The following is a 22,456-nucleotide window of genomic DNA, read 5'->3' as shown; positions in this document are numbered from 1 at the left end:
CAAGAATGTGGCTGCTTCAAGTACAGACAGATAGGGTGACCTGCCAAACCAGAAGGAGCACAATGGAACGGTTTCAGTTTGAAGCTGAGTTCATCCTTTTGCTTTATAGATAACAAACTCCTGAACTGAGAAAGCAGATACAACTTCCACTTTGAGAAAGGACAGTAAGAAAGGTCAAAACAATTTGGAAGAGGTTTGTCTCTTCAAATAAGGCAAGTAGTTATGTTGTTTTAAAAAAGGAAATGAAATCTTCATTGTGGAGAAGTTATTCATGTAAAACAGATTAAAATATGCGTTCCTTATATGTAAATATAGAGTCAATTAACATGAAGCTTTTTTACAGGATAAATGATTGTAACCTGTCAGTGTCCTCCGGGACGACTTTGAAACTGAAATGCTTCTTCTCTATAGTCCCAGTTAACAAAAATCAATAAACAGTAAACATAGAGCAGTCTGTTGCCAAGTGAGCAATGTCTGAGTAGGACAGTTTAATTTTCAGCAGATGAGCAGAATTCACCAGGCTTGCGAGTCCACAGAGTGCTTTGTGCATGCCAGGACCAATTCCAGTAGGAAACAGAGTAAAACTTGGAAAGAGGATTACACCATGTGTGTCTGGACTGACTCCTGTTTTGCCTCTGCTTTAGTCAGTTACGCTTGCAAAAAGTTGGTATGAAGAAGGTATAAAAACACTGAGGCATTTACTCGCATTTTGGCTGACTCTTTGTTGATGCTTGAAAGAGCAGGGCAGTCTGAATGTTGGAAGGCCAGTACAGAAAGTCGTGGTGTGCCAAGTTCACGAAGACATATTTCCTCTGCCAGTGATTCTGCCTGGAGTCTGAGGAGAGTTTGGGAGGCAAGGGGCCAGGTTCTTATGCTCCCACGATTGCCACGATTCTCTATAGAAATCATGCTGTGAGGAGTAATCAAGTCATAATAGAGATAACAGGTAACTTATACATAAAACTATGCAAGTGGATGCATAACGCTTTTCCTGTTGAACAGTTGGAATAACTACTCCTTCATAACTGAATTATACCATGTAACAGTGGCAGTTAAGTGGCCATGCTTTGCTCCTATTTCTAGGAAGCAGCCTTTCTGAAGTATTCACATATGAAAACAAATAAGGCCTTTCTGCATGAGGCTTGGTCACATACATCTTCCTGTTCATATGTAAAATAGAAACAGATTATGACCCTTGAGATAGTCATCACTGCATCTTTAATTGCATTAGTCCGAGTTGCAAATAGCTTGCATGTTTCTGGCAGTACAGAGGTTGGCTCAACTAAGCGCAGAACTAAAATTAAGTAGATTGCTGAGGTTTTTGCACATTTGCTATGTTCAGCATTTGAAAGCAGTTTCTGTTGAAAGTCTGTCTACTTAAAATTCAAGCACTCTGCAACTAAGGAACTCCAAAAAGAGGTAATGAACCATAAATTATTGCCGTTAGATATTTAATACTCAATCAGTATGTGCTCTCTCATGCATATCCCACTGGCACTGCATTTATTCTGACAGTGTGGTACTGGTTCAATTACTTCGCTCATTTACAATAAAAGATTAATGAAAAGAGGTATATTTTAGTTCAGAGATTAATTGCATCCCTTACTTTCCCTACACTAGAAATATTCAACCCATAATCCTGATAGCTTTTTCGTCAACAAGTACATGGAAAATTAATAGACTTTCTTCTGCTGGAATCCTCAGTAGGCTTGCAGATACAAACACCCAGGGAAAAGCTGACTGAAAGTTGGCTTTCTGGTATGGAGGAATTAATTTACCTTCTCTCCCCTGCTCTTTCTTTCCTTCTCTTTAATCCACTCTGATGACACTTTGAATTTGCCAGAATAAAAATGCTTGTGGAGTAAGAGTTTGAAACAAGCACACTTCTTGTCTTATAGTCTGACTAATACATGTTGTGTATTTCCCTACTAAGGTGCAGCCAAAGGCAGCTAGTCATCGTGAGGGTGGATGGACATTCCAAGCACTTTCTAGGGTGTTACTGCCCTATAAAACTTAAGTCCTTATATTTGCAGGGTACTTGCGAAGGTTACTAATAAAATGGATTTTTAATCTTGCTATGAATGCTGTTGATACTTTTTTGAAATTACAAAGGTTCTCACACAAAGACAGAATAAACTCTTGGGTATTTTAGTCTGCAGTGTTTACTTCACTGTATAAAGAGGATAGAAAAAAAAACCCAAAAGGTATTCATATGATGTTGGTGTGGGGAGAAAAATGTTCTGAGTTTTATCTACCTTAACAGGAAAACTAAGCAATAAAAAAAACAATTACAATACCAGGACAAAACTCACCAATGGCAATGGTTTATAAAAATACAAAGTTAGAGGTATGCATACAAGCTACAGACTCTTAAGGCAGATTTTGAGCAGTTCGCACCTCTTTGGCTTAGCCTCTGAAGCAGTAGCCAACTTGTCACCCTCCCAGAAGGCCAGTGTAGCGGGGCAGGCTTCAACAGGTATGGCTTTGAGCTCTGTTTGACTTGTGGATGCTTTTTAACACAGCTTTCTGGGGCTGAGCCTACAAAACTAGAAGGGTAGTCTGAACACAATCATCTTGTCAATATTTTTGACAGTTCTGGTTTTGTTCCCTACAGGAAACTACTGGAAGGATTTCAAAGTTTTAGACATTGCATTTTTTTTATTTGGGCAGAAAAATAGACGTAAGCTTTCGGTATAGATGTGTGTATTTTACCTGCCTTGTTTGCCTCTGCATGGTCCTGTAATTAAGGCTCTTAGAAATAGCTTTAAAAAGTGTTTCCTGGATATTCTTCTACATGTCTACTGTAAAATAAGTAACAGCTACCTTAAAGTGTATGCAGCTCAACCTCAAAATGCAGTTTTAAGTGTTAGGATCCTTTTTAATCTATACTGTTTTTCATCTCATTAAGGCTCATCATTAATTCAGGGTAAGCCTTGCTGACTTTGAGAGCAGAATGAAAACTGCAGTGGTTTATGACTAGATAATACAATTTATGGGGCAGTTTAGACTAAGGTAAATGAAGAAGCATGACTTCAGGGAGTCCAAGTCCTCAGTGGTCATTATGCATCCAGATTTATCTCTTGTGGGCTGAACGAAGACTTGGATAAAATATTCAGGCTTGGATTGCTGCTATCTTAATAGAGAAGACTTTACAGGCCTGTTTAATCTGTCTGGGAGTAGGGCCTGTCTGTCTTCAGGTCACTTTCTGTCTCAGTGCGGTTACACACTATAGGGGATTCTGAGTTTCCAGCTTAAAAAGAGGACATATAGAAAGTAGATATGCTGCACAAATTTTGAAGAACAGAAGTTAGGTAATATTGCTTAATGTGCTATGCTGTCATTGTATAGTGCTGTTGTTCATTTTCATCATCTTGCTAGGCATTGGATCTTTTTGGAAATATTTTCCCTAAGGAAAAAAAGTTATTTTCTGGCTGATCTTCAGGATAAACTGGGTTTACTTCTTAGTCATTTTAATGAGAACTGAATAGTTTGCTGATAGCTACATCTGAATTAGAAACCTGCAGCAGCATGCTGTTGTTGCGTGTAACTTTTCTGCGTGAAAACCGTGGTCTGGTTTTTAAATCTGAATAATTTAGCTTGTTTTACTTCTGACTATGCTGACTATTTCTTTGAATGCTGGATGTTTCTATGTTTCACTTCTGATATTTCTACTAGTGGATTTTTTTACTTTAATAAAACTATAATATACTTTAGAGCTGCCTGTAATTACTTGGAAGATATGACTTCTTATGTAAGTTATATGCCTGTAATTAAAGGATCTTGAATTTATATCTAGAGTTAATAATACTCATGATAATAGAAAACTTATGTAGATTTTAATAGGAAACAACTTTTTGGCTTTTATAAGATCCTATTTAAATTGGCACAAAATGATTTCCCACCAATAGAATTGTAGAGTATGTCTTAAGGGGCAAATTTGAGAAAAATGTGTTTTTTTTAAACTCTGCATAGTAGAGCCTGGCTTGAGTGCCTTTGCAGAATGCCATGTGAAGCTGCACCTTGCCATTGGATTTCTTTGCAGGTATGATGCAGCACCCTGAAGCTGGAGTTGTCTTCAGCCAAGTGAGAACGTGTAATGCTGAAAGCCACCAGTTGCTTAACTCTTTTAGGCACTGACACTGCATAGGTAGATCAAATTCTGACCTCAAACCTTTTGCAGGGGTGGGTTTTTAAGCATTTGTTCCCAGTGTTACACTCTCCACAGCCTGGCAGCTCAGCCTGTAGCCTTGAGAGGACTGAAGCAGGTGGGTTTAAAGCCTGCAGCACAACAGACCCTAGGGACGGCTCTAGCTCGTGAGTCCTGTGCGAGAGCAGTCACTTACAGAAGAAAAGGTCATTGAGGATTTTCTGACACCGCTTGTTTTCTTGAATTGTTTAGAAATATTTTTCTGCCTTGGAGGATGTAGGAAAGTCTGAGAAGAATATGCTGATAGAAGTCCTGTTTGTGGGCTTCCACAATATGAAGTGGTGACGATATTGCCTACCCCAATATCCTTGGAGTGAAACTACAGTTCATTTAGCTGTCATTGCTCTTTCTGTGCCTCTTTCAGAAAAAGTGGTGTGGGGCTGCAGTGCTTACAGGGCATAATAATCGTGAAGGTAACTCTAACACTTGAACTTTTTGTCTTTTGCTTGATCTTCCTTAACCTGATTGCACAGCCTTTTGCTAATATTCTGAGTATTTGTAAACTTATGCATGTGTTTTGTACCATAACCTTGTGTTGCTTCCCCTGCACTCTGTTCTGCATCCTCTGAGGCCACAGCTGAAATTCTATTATTTTAAATCACCAAGTATCTTTTAAAAAAAAAAAAAAAAAAAAAAAACAAAACAAAAAAACACGACTTTAAAACTAATATTCCATGTTCTTCATTTTTCATCATAACTAACTCTTAATCTGAAATTTTGGATGAATAATTTTCCAGAACACTCATTGAATATATCAAGGCATCTGTTTCTTTGGCAATGTTTTTTTTTTTCTTTTGGGTACACTCAGGGTAGGACCAACCAAGGGAGGAAAGAAGAACATTGATCTTCTTTCTCTGCTTGACTGAATAGATCTGTGGGGGTTTTTGCTTCCAGGACCTGATCCAAAGTTCAAGAAAATCAAGTCTTTTAGTTCACTTCAGAAAGCTTTGAGTAAGGCTCATAGTGGATTATTACACCTTTTATTTTGTGTGTATAAATACAAAATATAATGTGTATAAGATCAGGTTGTTTAATTAAAAAACAGCTTATACTGCTATTGATTCCTTAGCTCAGTAAAAGCACAAGTGAAAACAAGGCAAAGAGCCAAATGATGACAAATCTTGGGGAAAAAAAAATCTAGCAGCATGCTAAATCAGGCAAGTAAAAAGTACTATGGAGTAAAAAATGTGGCCTGATATGTTGAATTCTTTTAATGATCTACAGTGTTGACGCAGTGTACAGGCTAGCGCAATTCTTTTAGGGGAGGAGTGAGAAAGATCACCCCACTTTTCATTGGGTATTTGATTGCATTGTTTAAGTTCGGCTCATCTTTGAAGGAAGATGAGTCATTTTACTTTATAACTAAACCTTATTGAAGCTTAGTGTTTTAAATTGTCTTATTAGTTGCTCTGCCTTAAAATATTGCTTTCTATTAATTGACTGCTTGTTAGGAATAAAAAGCAGAAAAGCATCTCAGTGGATGAATGGTTGTATCTTTGGAGGCTTTTTACTGTATTCTCAGAACTCTTGTCCTCTAACAAGGATCACTTTTTCCCTGGAACTAGATGAGGGAGGAAGGGAAAGGGGAGCTTGAAATTATCTATATTGAATATACTCTATTTTCTTGGGTCAGTTACTTCTTCTTCCTCCCTGTCCTCATACTGCTCAACTACATTACAATATAAGAACAATCTGAATTTATAGAAGGGGTTTATATGATGGGCTGAAGTGAATTGGGTGCTTTAGAAATTCTCTCTACCTGCATATACTGTGAATCAAGACAAAACAGTTTGAATTTTAAAGTTTAAATTTACTTTTGCATTATAAATCATACAGGAGCAAGGGAAAGATGTGGTTACGTATCTTGCTCCAAAACTGCACTGCAATGCTTCTATGATCATCCCTTCTGCAGCTGTCATCCTGGAGTTCTCAAAATTGTTTTTAATTCTTTCTATGGAGGATTTATCTAAAACTTTTTCTTTTCCTGAAGACCTGAAATGGATTTTAGACAATTAGCAAAGAATTTAGCAATTCCTTGTAACACATCTAATGTCATCATAATGTTTAGAAGCTCACCTGGTATTGAGGTAGGAAGAGGCAGGGGGCTTCTTCATCCGTAATGAAGATAGTAGGACAGTATGTTTTAAGGAATAATAATATTGGTGATGACATGGCTATCTCAAGCAAACAAAGGATGCAAAGTCTTTAGGGTATTGTTGAGATTTAAATGACCCTAAGATGTGTGACTAATTTTATAAATAATTGGCATATGTTTACTTTTTTACTTTTCCTGTTGTTAGAAAAGTATGCGAGAATTTGAAAGAAAACACTGCACAAATGTTAGGTGAAGAGCATTTGCCCCTTCTCACAATATGAATCACAATAAGGAAATGAGTCTCTGCTGGAGTCTTGTTCTTGTACTCTGCAGCTTGTGCAGTGGTTTACCATGCTATACATTTGCATCGAAATCACGATTAAGGTGTGGGATTAAAAAGTGAAAGTCTACATAAAGAATGGGAAGGGGGGTGGGGGGAACCGACCCATCTGAGGTAGCTTCCATTAGCTATTGTAGATGGTAGCTTTTATCACCCGACTGCATTCAGAGCATAAGCAGTCTACATTTTTAAATCACACACCGAGATAAAACCCAACTGGTGCAAATCAATGCAGTTCTTGTTGACATTTGAAACACAACTTGTCTGTTAAAGGTATGGTGCAATATACTTAAATCCTTTAAACTGCAGTATGACAGAAGGTGATTGTTAGACTTCATGCACACATACTCCTCACTTTGAACATATCTGTAGGCTGGGGAGGAGATGGATGATGATGGCAGTCAGCCTCCATAGATGAAGTGTACTGGGTCGGGCTGGGATGTTAACTTTCCCTGCAGCAGCCCATACAGTGCTGTGCTCTGCACTCGTAGCTAAAACAGCAATGGTATCACACCAGTGTTGTGTCTGCTGCTGAGCAGTGCTGGCACAGCATCAGGACTCTCCCTAACTCCCCTAGGGGTGGGCAAAGATGTGAGAAAAGAAACATCACCAGGGCAGCTGACCTAAACCAACCAAAGGGATATTCCATACCATATGATGTCACACTCAGCAATAAAAGGTGGAAAAAGGAGGAAGAGGGGAGGGGTGTGCTCTCGTTGTGAAAACGTCTGTCCTCCTCCCGAATACAGGCTACGTGCGTTGAGGCCCTGCTTCAAGGACGTGGTCAAGCATCGCTCATTTGTGGGAAGTAGAGAGTAATTTCTTTCCTCTGCACTTCCTCGTAGACTTTACTTGTTTTGTTTAGTTTTCCCTTTCCCCCTCCCTTTTCCCCTTTCCTTTTTTTCCCCTTTAGTTAAATTGTTAATTGTTTAGTTAAATTGTTTAGTTAAATTGTTTAATTAATAATAATCTTTCCTTAATAATTATTTTTTTTTCTTTTAATTAAATCATCCTTATCTCAACCTGTGAGTTGTTCTTTGCTATAATTCTTCCCCTCCTCATCTAAGGAGGGGGAGGGAGACAGCGGTTGTGGTGTTCAGCTGCCTAGCACGGTAAAACCACCACAGTTAGCTTTTATCACCCAACTGCATTCAGAGCATAAGCAGTCTACATTTTTAAATTACACACCAAGATAAAACCCAACTGGTGCAAATCAATGCAGTTCTTGTTGACATTTGAAACACAACTTGTTTGTTAAAGGTATGGTGCAATATACTTAAATCCTTTAAACTGCAGGATTACAGAAGGTGATTGTTAAACTTCAAAGTGAGGAGTATGTGTGCATGAACATATCTGTAGGCTGGGGAGGAGACGGATGATGATGGCAGTCAGCCTTCGTAGATGAAGTGTGGGATAGACCTATCCCAAGCAGAAAAGAGGCTGAGATGATGATTTCTAGGATAAGTAGGCTTCCACTCCCTATGGGGGTTTATAGCAATTTATTTCTTGCAGGAGTAGGAAGTGCCAAAATACATCAAGAGCCTATAAAGCAGTTACTTTCTTTTAGCGTGCTTTACCCTGCTGCTGCTCTTGAGCTGTAGAATGTCAGAGCCCAAACACTCAGGCTCAAATGCTAATTCAGGAGCATTTTTCTCGTGGATGTGACTATCAATGTGACCACTAGTTCAGTGGGAGTCAATAGCTTATTATTGGAATAACAAAAAAAGCCAACGAAAAACCTTTTATAAAAGTCTTACATGTATCCCCATGCAGTTAGGGCCAATGTTGCTGCTACAAAGCTGACTGGGGCAGAACCTGGCTTGAGAGAAATACCAGCATAAATGAAACAGTTTTCTACAAATCCATACGTCCATGTTAAATTATTGTATAACTGGTTCTGGTGGGGTGAGCAGGACAACTAAATAAAACTCTTGCGTCATCTTTTTCTGTGTAGTCTGTCATATTTTTTTATTTAATCTCAGCCTTTTAAATCAGCTATTTGCACTTGGTTGACTCCACGGGAGATCTATTGAGTTAGTTTGGTGCCTACTGAATGTCTTGTTGATCTTGTCATCACTTAAGTGTGGAAGAGAAAAATTTAGAAGGCTTATAATTCACTCCTCCTGGGGAGATCTGTGCCATACCTTGTATTCCTTGAGATTACTCTTACAGGGCAAAACAATTTGCTGAAGTAAAACTCATCTTCATTTGCTTTGACTTTGAGGAAGAGTTAACTGCCAAAGAGTAAAGAAAATGGTCCTACTTGAAAGAAGAGAGTAAAAGCACCCCAGGTAGTGTAGTGGTTTTTCCTTGGGGGGGGGAGGGAGAAAGCCAGAGTCATCATAGAAGAGAATGGGCTCCTTGCAAAATGGATGGTGTGCTTATGACAAAAGGCCTCAATAGGACACAGCAGCCAGATTCAGACCCAGAGAAGCAAAAAATTCTGTGAAAAATAATGATGTTATTGACAAACTCTCCAAATATAGTTTGGAATAAGACTTGGTGTGAATACAACTGAAATGACCAGCTGGTGAATTTGTGATCCCTGAACCTGTCAGTTTTATCCTCTTCCAAACTCTCTAGTGATTTGTGTTCTCTGAATTGTTTCTCTTTGCAATCTCTATCTCACTATAGGATTCTCTATTCAGAGCAGAAAATGAAAGAGGGAAAAAAGAGGAAACCAAACCATTCCACAAGAAATTTATTGCAGATAGCAATTTAGAAGACTCATTATCCCAGCATGAGAAAAATACAGTAGAATTCTAAGAAAGCCAACAAAATACAAATGCACCGAATATACTTAGTGATTGAATAGACAATATCATATTTTCAGTTGAGGTTAATAAAGATCCAAATCTATTTTGTTGAAATAGAATGTATTAAGTAAATATTGAGTGCTAATTATACACTGCTGTTGAAGAAGCAGCAAATATAGCGCACAAGAATTTCTACCAGTTTGAACTAAAGTTACTGATTAATTGGAATGGTGTTACTAAGGTATGGGCAGAAGCCTCAGTAGCAAAAAGGTTAAAAATACTTGTAAGAATTTTCTAAGAATTGCCAAGAGTTTTCCAAGTATAGTAACAAAAGGAAAAATATGTAGTGTTGAGATGGAGAGGGACAATTTTCAAGTTTCAGGTTTTTGACTGGACCAAACTAGAAAGGTAGTCTACATTGTTAGTGCTTTTAACACTGTTTTCTGGATTGCAGCAGTTTTAATGTATGCTGTTTTCTGATCAATTCCTTCTCGTTTCCCACTAAACGCTTTTTTGAAATGCAAAGGCTCTTGTAAATGGAGTTAGAGCTGGGCAAAAACAGTAAGAAAGCGATTTTTGTTGAACATATTCTGTCTGGCTATAAAAATCAGTAATACTTCAAACACTGCATTTAGATATGTTCATCGCTGTGGTATATCTCAACTTCAGCTTTTGCATCAATAAGAGGTATTTTGTGCTGTGGAGGTGAATATCATGTAATAAACTCCAATGTCTTGAAATGATTTGTATGTCAACTAGCTTTTTACAGTCTAACCTTTACTTTCCCTATCATTGCAGGAACAGTAATTTTAATTTAGAAGGTAGGTAAAGTGATATAAGTAGTGCTTTATTTTTTTTGTTTAAAATTTCAAACTGCTGTAGTACAGCAATTACAGGAGCTGTTATGAGGGAAACTCCACTTGCAGGACTTGTAGAACAAAAAGTAAAGTTTTTTTCCTGCTGAGTTAACAGAACTGAACTTTGCTGACTCATGAGGAATTAACAGAGCAAGTAATAAAAATATTCCTGCTGTTACTGAAGTTCAAAAGATGCCTGTCACATAAAAATTGCATGACAAGTGTTCAGGTGAAGTCATCCTGGTAAGGGTTGACTCCCTAATGAAGCTATTAAAGGAAGATACCTGGGAACTGTGTAGCATCTACCCATCGTGAAAGCCATCATAGGTGACCTTTCCAGCATGTCAAGGTCCACTTTGGTTTGTGTGCTTTTCTGTAATTCACTGCAGTCTAGGAATCTAGTGCAAGTATAATGGCAACTGTTACGGGAAGGGAAATACAAAAGTAGTCTCATTTGTCCAACCTGGATATAAATAGGATAAACTTGTAGTATGTGTCAAGATAGGCTGAATGTTACTGTAGTAATAAAGGGTAAAATAGTTCATACAAATAGTTTGTGCTGTTCTTTAAAGTTGCTTATGGAGAACACTTATTCCATATTGATAGAAGGAAGTTGATAGAAGGAACTTAGTTACTTGCAGTGGACTTAGTATGATTTGATGCATTAGTACTTGCAATACCAGGCCACCTTATCCTGGAGGCTGGAGGGGGAAGTTCTTGGGCTCTTGCTCTCAGCAGCAACATCTTTTTGGTAAGAAAAAGACAGAACAACTGAGCGCGTATTGCCTCTCTTCACCCCATCCCAGTTCTGGCACCATGTGCTTTCCATGCAACTTTCATGGTCTGTCTGTTGCCTTTAAATTTATCTGCTTTGGGGGTCCTCTGGTTGGCAAAGAAAAATACCTTTGCCTTTAGATTCCACAATTATACATGCACATTATTACTGCTCTAAATGCCTTGTTGTCATATATCCTGACCAATCGCACAAATCTATGGGCATTTACTGCTTCCTGAGGGGTAGCACCTGGGGATATAATTTCAGGGTTCTTGTGAACAGTGTTTGTAAAAACTATTACTGGTCATTCAGGGACGTTACTTCAGTGCTCTAAAACCTACATCCATGCAACTATTTTGTTAAACTATTGGTTTTGACCTTTATCAGTCTTTGAATGGCCTGGAGAGTATAAGAATAAATATGTTAGCAGCATAGAGGAAACTAGAAATGCAGTCTGTCATATATGGCTGCTTCGAAAAATTGACAAGGTAGACAAAATATATGTTCTTATTCACTTCTTATAAAAAGAGAATAGATGAGCTTAATCATTTCTCTGTCTAGATGAAAAATGTGTTTTTATTAGTTTTGTTAACTACTTGCCAGAGTCTTTGTACTATCCAAAGATCTTGTAAACCTTTAATAAATTGAGCTATTGTAACACTCTCAGATGGACTTCCTGGAATGGGTTTGAATTTGTATGGCAATGCATTCAAGAGAAGTTAGTCCTTCTGTTCCTCTTTACCCGTTCATAAAACTGGTGTCCACAGAAAGCGTTCCAGTGTTAATACTGTATTGTATGTGAATATGTATTTTATAAACTTCTTAAAATGACATTTTATGTGAATCTTAGATATTAAATCTTCTGCTTTAGAGCAAAAATCAAGTCCGTATTGCAGTGCCCAAGACTTGCTTGGTTCTTTTCCTTACAGTACAAGACATGTTAAGTCAATGAGGAGCACTTAATTTGTACTAAATCAGGTGCTTTGACATGTGAGTTGAGGCTCTGTGACAGCTGTTGGAAAACTTGGTGTTGTTGCTGTACTGATGTAGAACCAAGCATCTAATTTTCATTGAGTTTCCGTGTAATGATGACTTCAACAGTAATTTACGAACTTTAATTAAAATACTTTCCAGCTAATCTTTTGACATTATCCCTTTAATTATAAAACACATCAGTTATATTAATAGTGTGCAAGACTACCTTATTTGCTTTAAAATGTAGGTGCATGTACAATTAAACTTTTGCCAATGTTTCACTGTTCTGGATAGGATCAGTGACCATTATGTGTTACAAGGCTTACAGAGCTGTGATAATGAAGCAAATTTGTGCTGAAAAACTGTACTTCAAGGGAATATTAAAGCTCATTAATTTCATTAGCTGAGTGTATCTTTTTCAACATAACTTTAAAGAAATCTTTTATCACCATGTAAGAGTATTGTAGCATTGCAGCATGGACCAATTTGTTTAATAACTGACTTCATAGCAAATAAACATTTTCACACGATTAGTTTAATAGTATGCTAAGACAGGATTTTCTTTCAAAGTTGAGCATTTTCTTTTGCATATTTCTTAGCTGCAGTCAGTGGTGACACATTATATTCCACATCATTAGGACCTAGTAGAGTCTCAAGAAATGATACGGCTTGGTACAGAACAAGTGAAGCTGGGAGTTGCACAGAACAGGTTGAAGGCATAAGCAAAGTACATTGCAGTCTAGGATGGGAGGAAAAATTAATTTGGTATTTTAGGAGGCTGGAGTTGGCTTTTTCCAGCTCAGCTCTTAGTATTATTGTTAGAGCTCTTCCTCTTACTACTGCTTCATGCTTCAGCTGTTCCCTCTACCACAGTTATGAATCCAGTCTTTTGGAACTGCTCTGCTCGTACATCTCTTTTTTTCTGAGCTCGTTTTACTTCCTGACGTAAGAGAAGGCTGTAGCTCTTGCCCCATCTTTAAGGGGCTGAGAAGGGCACACAGTATGGAGGAGAAAGGGAAGAAAAGCTGTTTGTTTTGTAGAGGTTGGAGAAGGTTTGAGGGTGCACACCTGTAATATAAAAGGCAGTTTGAAAGGATGAGTGAGGAGTTTATGATCCCCAAAGGATAGTGGAGGGGGAGTATCATGAAAGAAGTAGGCTGACCCCAAGGACAGAAAGATTCCACTTCAGTCCCTGATCTCTCCCATCCCTCTCCCACCTTACCCTCTAAAATGCTGTTAATTTTTGTCCTTCACCCACAAATATCTTTAATTTGGGGGGAATAGGTGTATGAGAGTGATTTTTTTTCCTACCTTAAGGACTCTAGGTAGAAGTAAAATTTTGCTTAAATTCCTAGAAAGCCTTGAGCTGGCTTTTTTTCAGTTCTGCGTGAGGTGCCACCAAGAGGACCCAGAGTTTTGCTTGGAAGGTAGAAGGATCCCTCCAGGGTAAAGGACTCACTGACATGGCTGAAACTGCAAGAAAGCAGGATCTGGAAAAGGCTCAGTACTCATTACTGAGGTCTGATGAAGTAGATGAGAACTTCTTTGCCCAGTTCATTCAAAATTCCTATTCAAGTTGCTGGAGCTTAAACAGCTGGGGCAGGGGGACTTCCTTGTTCACCTTTGCACTGAAGAATATTCTAGTGCTTCAGTACCTCTGGGATATTAAGACAGTTTTCTACTTAAAATACCAGTGCCAGGAGCTATTCATACAAAGCCTGTTTGGGTGGACAGAGGATATGGCATTCACTCCTCTTGGGGTCAGCTCCCTGCTTTTTATTTTGGGAGGCCTTTTAGTTGGCAACTAAACAAGAAGCAAACTTCCCTTTTTTAATGGACCTGATTCCATGCTGGTACAGTAAAAATGTTACTGGACTGCATTTGTAAGCCCTTCCCTTATGGGGTCTAAAACAAAAAAGTCAACTTGCTGAAGTCACAGCAGATCAGTTGCAAAGTAAGGTGTCATGTAATGAATACTTTCATTGCTTTGCTGTTAGCCAGAACTGTCTGCTTAATCAGTTACTAAAATCATACACTTTACAAGCAAACATATTGAACATTAACCCTTTACTTTTAGAGAAGTCACAAATTCCTCTCTATTTAAGGAAGTAACTTTAAGATTTGATCACTATAATCATAATGCATCATAAAATTGTCCTAGCAAATATTCTAAGTTTTATTCTGTAGCTATTGTTCATCTGGGGTGAGATTTTGCTTTACAGCCTGATTTTTTTTGAGTTGTCTTTTAATTAATCATTCTCCTTGCTAGGTCTGCTGTTTACTACAGTGTATTTCCAGAGGTGTCCCTTTGCTTTTCACATAGTCATTATTCCTTCTTAATAGGCATAAGATATTATAAAGAATTCATTGGTGGCTGGATTTTTGCAACGGATTCTGAAGAAGGGTAAAAGTTTGGTTTGCAATTAGGAAAAATAAATTTAAAGCATAGTTCCAAACTTAAGCAAAAAGAACCTTGCTTTTAAATAACGGCAATACATTTCCTCATAAAAATGTAAAACTGTTTCTTCTGTCCCAAGAGAGCAACTTAAAAAGTTAGGATGGCGAGACTGTAGCATGTATTTTCCTTAAAGTGCTGATTGCTCCCAAGCTCTGCAATCCTTTTGTATGCTGCTCAGCACCAGTTACAGAAAGGGCAGAGATCTTGACACCCAAGGAAGGATGCAGTAAGAGGAAGCCAAAATTGTCATCAGTGGGGAGAGACTTCATACAAAACTACAATGCTAACTGCTGGTGTTGACTCAGAAGGCTATTCTGAAATTTTGTTTCCTTCCCTAATTGCTACCATGTGACATGAAGTATTTTTTGTATATCTTGTCTCTGGCTTGACAAGGGTGTGCATTTCAATACCTCTTCAATGAGCTGAATTGTTTACCAGCCTCTGATTTTTCTTTTCCTCCCCAGAAGCCCTAGCTGGTTGATTTGTGTGCTGTAGCTCAAAATGTAGCGTCTTCCCTGATTTACAACCAAGAGACACCCTCAACCAGAAAACAATTGCTGTTAATGAGCATTACAGTGCCTTAAAGATGAGTTGATTCTTTTAATTTTGTGAAGTTGATCTTATTTTAATGTCCCTGCAGACTGCTTTCTCTGAAGTTTAGTAATGTTAATGATAGTAAAGCCATTTGCAATTACTGTGATACAGCTTTGGTTAAGACAAGCTAACAGGAGAATAGAGTTAGAAACTAGTGATCCTCTACTTATTTAGCAGTAGCTTTCATTAATATAAATTAGTGGGTGGGTGCATGAGAGTTGCCTTGGAATAAGTTCAGTTGTTTACCTAAAATAAAACAGAAGTCAGTCATCTGAGCTTTCTGACAGATTATATTTCAGTGTGGTGAAGTCCTGGGCTATGTTCTCTGCATGAGTTAGCTTTATGTCACCTTGCTGGAGTTGGAAAACTTAATATTCGTTATGCAGCTTCCAAAGTGACCTTCAAGTTATCATTATTTTGAAAGGAAATATTCCTCAAAGATCTGGTTTGTTTTGTATAGGAACCCACTTAAGAGAAAAGGGATCATGTTTTCTTAATTTATTTTTGTAAGAACGTAATATTGCTTCCTTTATCATGTTTCCAGTTCCAGAGTTTTTGTTAGAAATAATCTACAATTTGGGGGTGTGGGGGTGGGGTTAAAGTACAAGGCAGCATGTGGTATATTTGATAGTTTATTTAAATGCACAAACCTGGCTATAAAAGGAAAAGATGTAGATACTTGCAGAAGTAACGTTGCCTATGCTTGTTATGGTAGGAGACCAACAAAACACCTCCAAACTATAGGAATGAGAGGTTCTGATAATAGTAATGCAAGGTGTTGCTAACATCCCCAGTTGTAACTGCACTGTTTCACCTATGGTGCTGATTACTAAAGCTGTAGTTGTGTAGTATCTTGTTAAGTTGCTCTGGTGTCCAATGAAGTGTTACTTTCTGGGTCCTGCTTTTGATCTCTTCAATATTATCTACTCAAACAACTCCAAATACAAGTCTTTTCAAGACTGAAGTAGAAGTGGGTAGGATTACTCTATTAAAGCTTAACTATTATGCTGTACTTTGCCATGTGTGTTCTTAAACAGCATGCACTATGTGTTTGACTAACTTGTCATTGACTTCCAGTTGTCTCAGTTACTCTCCCTGCCAGGAAGTCCCAGCAATGAGTGCGTTCTTCTTAGCCTCAGTTTCACTCAAGTTAGATTAAACAGAATGCTTTTGTGCAGAGTGAAAGGATTCATGCAGTCTTAAAGGATTTCAAGTGTTTTGGTTGTTTCTGATCTACGGCTGTTTTGTGATAATCATCTTGCTTTTTCAGCGTGGGGAAAAAAGATTGTCGTCATCGGTATTTCCAGAGGTTTTGGTTTTATAAATATCAGTCATGTACTAAAGCTGTTACATCAAACTTCTTCATCTGAAGAGTCATTAGTTGAATCTAAAAAGGAGGCACTTTTCCTTTTATGAGCTGATTTAAACTGTGAAGGAGTGTAACAGCATGGTGTCAGCTTTGGCTCTGCTCTACTCTTTTTATTGCTGATAGAGCAGCTGACCTCCCCGAGCTGGAGAGAAGGAGATGGAGAAGTCTCCAAAGAAAGGCAGGAAGGAAAGCAAAGGAAAGATCAATGACTCGGTATCATTCACTGAGCTGTTACAGGACGGCGCAATTGCATTTGCATTTCTGAGGACTTAGGAAGCTTTAAGTATTTTGTAGTTCAACAAACTTAATTTTTAGAAATGCTCATTTCTTAAAGTAATGCCAGCTACTGAGGTAGCACAGTCCTTTTTTCATGCAATCGGAACAGTCAAAAGGACGGATTTTTTCAAGGGCATTAGCACTGGGTGAATGCTATGTAACTTAAGTGTTCACTGCTAAATGTTAGCTGTCAAGTCAGCTTTTATTCATTATAACTTAGTTAATCAAGACTTTCACTTTGTAGCAGTTTGACACCCAATACTCAGCAGCAAATATATTGTGGTTTGAAACTGATGTTTTCTGTTAAGGTTCTGTATGGTTGTTTCTTCAAAACTAACAAATACAGAGAAAAGGTAGAAGGTGAATCAGGGCTAATCCTCAGAGTAACAGTAGGTATATGTTAAATAGGTTGTATGAGTCCTCCTTTGCATGTAAATTTACTACTGGATTGAACACTGATCCTGAAGCCCAAAAGCTGCGTAGGGCCTGGATGATGGATCCCATGCTCATGTTGGTAAAGTCAGGCACTTCCTGTGAATTTAGTGCAGCCTGTACTGGAGCATGGAGTTCGAAGGCCAAGATGTCATTGAACAACTATTCTAAGGTGTGTGACTTACACTTCTTTAAAACTGTGTACAGGGTTATTTTTTTTTTTTTTTAAGTCTGCCTTGTTTTTGGAGCCTAGGTAGAGGCACTTCCTTGCTTCTTCAAACAAAGATTGGAAGAAAAGCCTGAAAGAGTTGCAAATGACTTCCAATTATATGGTTTTAGACAAAATGCCTTGTCTTTCTCATTAAGTAATATTTCAGTATATATACTTCAATGAAACAGTATTTTTCAGAAGGCATCCTGCTGTTGCCATTAAAAAATAAAAAGGCAAACCAGTAATGTTGTCATTGAATGCCTTGCTGTTACCAAATAGTATCAGTTGGACGACAAGGCATTACCTACTGCATTTTGTGGCAGGTATGGGTGTGAGAGAGCCCTAAAGCAGAAAAAGCAGCCACTGGACACTGGGGGACAGGTCATGTGAAGTGAGTAGAGGGCACTGGAGACTTTAAATTAGACAGGTTGGGGGGGGGGGGGGGGGGGCCTGATAAAGAAGAGTAATGTAAAGAGATTTCAAGGTTGAGACCAAATATCTCTCAAGCATCCTGTAACAGTACTGTATTATGTTTTGAATGAGCTACCTGATCACTTTTTTCTTCCAAAGGTCCAGTAGGGCCTTTAAAATCACTTGCTCTCAACTATTCTGAGTTGGATAAATATTTGATGACATGGAGTCTTGTGGGCGCTGCAATAATTATACAAATTGTAATGCTAATCCTTGGTATCAATAATGCCTTTGGAGAAAATAGCATTATATACTTCACTCCCAGAGAATAATAACAATATTAACGCAGCACTGACACTTGGCAGCACTGCTTCCCCAGCCTATGTTCACTTGGCAATTGGAATTGCAAAGAAGCATAGAAAGCACACATTTCTGGCTGCAGTTCTGTTTCTAGAGTAGCAAAAAAGAATTTGGCATTTAATGATATGCAAAGTGTTGTTCCTATTTGATTGTAGTATACTATACATGCCTTGGAGCATGACTTAAAGTAATTTAACAACTGGAATAACAGGCATTTGGGAAGAAACTAATTTCATACGAAAGCAGATCACAGACACTAGGCTTGTTCACAAAAATGTTACCTTGTCATGCTATATGAAGTTGGATATTGAGCTAGCAGGATGATGATGTGGGGGCAACATCTCTCAGTTCAGACTGGATGAGATCCACTTGACAAAATAACATAATTAGCGAGATGTAAATACTGTAGCCAACCTGCTTTACAGCCCCATAACAGAAGGCTGTACTGATTTTTCTTAAAATTTCACTAAGAGAACCAGTTTGGACTCCTGCATACATGAAAAGCCTCAGATGTTTCCAGTGTAGCCGGGTGATTGGCCTCATCGTGGTGTCACCATGTACAGTGTGGGCTCTGCGCTGCTCCAGGGCTGCCCATCCCCGCCTGCTCCCTCTGCTCCCTTAACATGGAGAAGGATGCCTAGCGCTGGAAGTGAGAAGTGATTCTGGAGTCCACTATTTTGCTGGTAGACTTGTCAGACGGAATGATTGTCAGTAACTATTGTCCATATGTACTAGAAACATAGTTGAAGCTGCTAGTGTATTCAAGTAGTTCACAGTGAATCTGAAAATACAGGAGGAAAGAAAGGAATAGCAGCCTCTACGACTCTATCTCCATGTGAGAGAGGTGGTTCCCCCATGCCATCGCTGGGTCTGAAGCACAAACGGCTTATAATTCAGCTCCCATTTCTCCATATCTGAGTGGAGAATAGGGGCTGGAGGAACTTCGGATATTTCAATGGTTACATTCTTTCTTCTCCGGTTCTTCCTCCCAGTCTTTCTAATTTAGTCTGACGTATTTTTACTCCAGTAAAAGTGAGGAGGAAAGTGGAGGTGGTATGGTGTTGTGGGAGAGCTTGGACAGAGGTGACTGAGAGCCTTAAAAGCTGTCCTTGCTGTTGTCATCAATGTGGTTAAGGATTCTGTACTTCGGTGATTACCTAAACTAAAACCTTTTTGACACCCTCAGCACTATTTAAGGCAGAATCCCAATTGTCCCTAGCATATGTAAATCCAAATTCTTAATCTTTTATATTTCACAAGATTGTCACAAGAGCTTTGAGATTTTTGAAGTACGACTCTGAGGTTAAAATTATTTTTAAAATAGAAATTATTTGCACTTCTTCAGCAGCTTTCATCCAAGAAATTAAAGTGCTTTACCAACCATAATAAAGTAAGCCTTATAACGTAGTTGTGAAGTAAGAAAGCAATATAATTCTTTTTGCTGTGAGAAAAATGACGTAGCAGAAATTGCAAAGTCAAACCTTCTGAGGAAAGACAAACCAATTTTTCCCACTGGGTACATTTTCATTGTGTTCTCCTTGTTCATGTATCTTATGATGCAGTTCTAAATGACTATATAAAATACCTCTGAGATACATATGTATCTTTATTGCATGCATAAGATAGCAGTGTGAAATAAAGTTAAAAATAATAATACAACCCAGCCATCTATTGCACAGGAAAAAAAGGAATGACTAACACAGTAATGAAGTGTCAGTTCAGTTTTCCCTTTAAACGCAATCGCAGGAAGCTGCATCCTATTTCCATGTCCATGTAACAGCTACTGTTTCTCTCACAATGATGATTTTATATTGAGGGATCTTGCTTTTGAGAACAAAAACTTAATACTTATTAAGAAATGCATTTAGGACTGAAAGTGGTTTTTTTGCCATTTTAGTTATGTTTCAGACTCCAGTGTCTGACAATGCAATCTGACAAATGCAGTAAGAGATGGGTGTTATATCCTGTTCTGAATTTTGTTACAGTTCCTAGGTTTTGGTGAATATTAATTAAGTTCTAAGTGACACCTCTCCTGAAACATTAGAATTCAGTGGTATAATGAAATTCATAGTGGAACATGCCAATGCTCATTTGAGACCTGTTTATCATATTCCCTTCAGTTAAATAAAAGAGATAATTTAGGAAATGTTTTAGGTGAAATTATAGATTAGTGTTCTACTTATTCATGCTTAAAATTGAGTTCCATTTCAGCTGTGGAGGCCAACAAATCAGGTATGGGGGGGCTGGGCACTGTTTCCACTTGAGTTCTTTAAGAACTAAACATTGTGTATCAGTAAGCGATACTTTTTGCTGCATTTTTAGCAACTAATCTCTGATCAAAGGAATACAAAAACCTAAACATCAAAGGTGCTTCTTAAGGATTTACAAATCTCTGTTTTTTTCTGTATCAGAAAATATGGATGCTAGTTTTGAGGATATTGCGCTTTATCTGTCTGGGGAAAAAAAAATCTTCAGTACTTAAACAATATCAGATCTACTGGTAATTTTCATCTTTGTATATTATATTAGCTTTTCTATTTCTTCAGCAGAGCCATCTGGACGATAGGCTGCAATAAAGGAGTGCATTGAATGTAATTATAGTAATTCAGACAAAAAAATGTTATTTCACCAAAAATTAACATTGTTAAAAATTCGACTATGACTTTCAATTAGTGAAAAAGCAGCAGAATTGACTGGACTAAAAGCGTATCAAAACAAGAGCAGCAGAGAAATCCATAAAAAGAAGGAAATGAACAAAGAAGTCTTAGAAATGTCAGTGGATAGATTCTGGCCACCTCCCCTGCTGCTGGCCATAACTGAACACAGTTGTGTCCACAGTTTTGTAGCAAAATTTAGCAGGATAATTCTTTTTATTGTCGTGTGCATGCCTTTTATATTCATTACTGCTTCCCTTGTTCAGGAACTTTACCATTGTGGATGCTTGGATTTTCCCACAAATACTGATATGTTTATCAAAACTGTAGACATGAAGGGGCATGGCAACAGCATGACTGTGTGAGTGCTGTTTGACCAGTGAATGAAACCTGTAGTTGGCTTATTCATCAAGAAAAAGTGGTAGGATTCTCAAGACCTTCTCTTATTAGAGGAAAAGCTAAGTGTTTGGCAGAAGAAAAGCAAACATGTCTGGCAAAACATTTTTGTGATGTTGCTAGCATGCTTTGCTGCAGCGCTGCATCTCTGCAAGTACATAAGATCAAAAATCTACCATCCATGTAAAAAAAATACATGTAAAAGCATCGAGGAAGAACACTTATTTCATGGGTCAGGTAAGATCTCAGTCCATAAGATTCTGATCTTACTCCCTTCCTTTTTACGAATCTAGAGGGTGATCTCTGGACTGTTTTTTTTGAATTTTCTGCTCTTTTGAACTCTTTGTTCACTTTCTACTGGACACAAACCTCCATGTTCTGCTCTGCTCCTGTTATTAGCTATTGCTGGTCCTTCTTAGTGTTATTCTTGCTCTATCACCCAATCCATCAGATGTCTTTCTCCTTCCTTCTTTCATCCAAGAGTTTCTCCCTAATATTGTGACTATTGGTATTAATTTATTCTGATTTTTTTCATTTTCGTCTCTGGGTTCTTCATTTCTGGGTTCACTATCTTCCCCTGCTTTCCTGCTGTATGACCGTGCAGCAGATCCATTTCCATAGGCCTAAGAAAGAGTGAATTTACCCCTAGAGGTTTCAAGTAGTTTGGTGCCTGTGCATTTGCAGCCTTTAGGTGACAGCACGCCTCTATTGCTTCTATGTGCAGTGGTAAACTGTGTGCAGAACACTAGCTTAAACCAGAGCTGTGACAGGTCATCACTTCATACTCATGGAAAAATAAATAATAAAGGAGGATAAAGTAGTAATGATCAATGGCGAGACAGAGGGTCTGCAGCCAAAAAAAAAAAAACCTGAGTAGGGACCTACGACAGATTGTAATCCCACTATATAAAGCTTTAGCAAAGAGATTACTTCATGTTTCTGAAAGCAGCTGTGGGTTGACCTAACTGTGCTGGGTCCAGGTTTGCTATCCCCGTTCTCCCCCCATGTGAAGACAGGTAATTCACATGAAGGGCCTGCGTTGGCTCTTCCCTTCTGATTGCTGTTGCCAATGGAAGTGGTGCTAAAACCCGCATTGATCTGTATGAGATCTCAGCTGGACTAGCTCCAAATGCTTTTGAAATTCCTTCTGGTTTTCCCTACAGTATGATGATTTATCCACTCAATTCTAAAGGGCAATTTCAATCTCTAATGGATGCCATCAGTATTTTCAAATGAGGCACCTTTTAAAATGTGGAAATAGCTCTGAGAATAATTCCTAGTAAAGTAAAC

The 22,456-nt window shown here is 38.2% G+C and overlaps 1 protein-coding gene and 1 long non-coding RNA gene across 4 annotated transcripts in view; both read left to right on the top strand.

The window, feature by feature from the left end:
* Positions 1-22,456, top strand: part of CDH8 (cadherin 8) — a 360,605-nt gene that overhangs the window by 167,409 nt on the left and 170,740 nt on the right. The gene's annotated exons all lie outside the window — the stretch shown is intronic.
* The window catches only part of LOC308176744, a 48,544-nt gene that overhangs the window by 6,431 nt on the left and 19,657 nt on the right, over positions 1-22,456 (top strand). The window contains exon 2 of the long non-coding RNA XR_013938563.1: positions 4,572-4,620. This is a non-coding gene — a long non-coding RNA (uncharacterized lncRNA). The remainder of the gene's footprint in view (positions 1-4,571; positions 4,621-22,456) is intronic.

This window comes from Anser brachyrhynchus (assembly GCF_964034855.1).
Source record: "Anser brachyrhynchus genome assembly, chromosome: 12".
NCBI lineage: Eukaryota > Metazoa > Chordata > Aves > Anseriformes > Anatidae > Anser > Anser brachyrhynchus.
The sequence above is the reverse complement of the archived record's forward strand: the minus strand, read 5'-3'. Positions and strand labels throughout refer to the sequence as shown.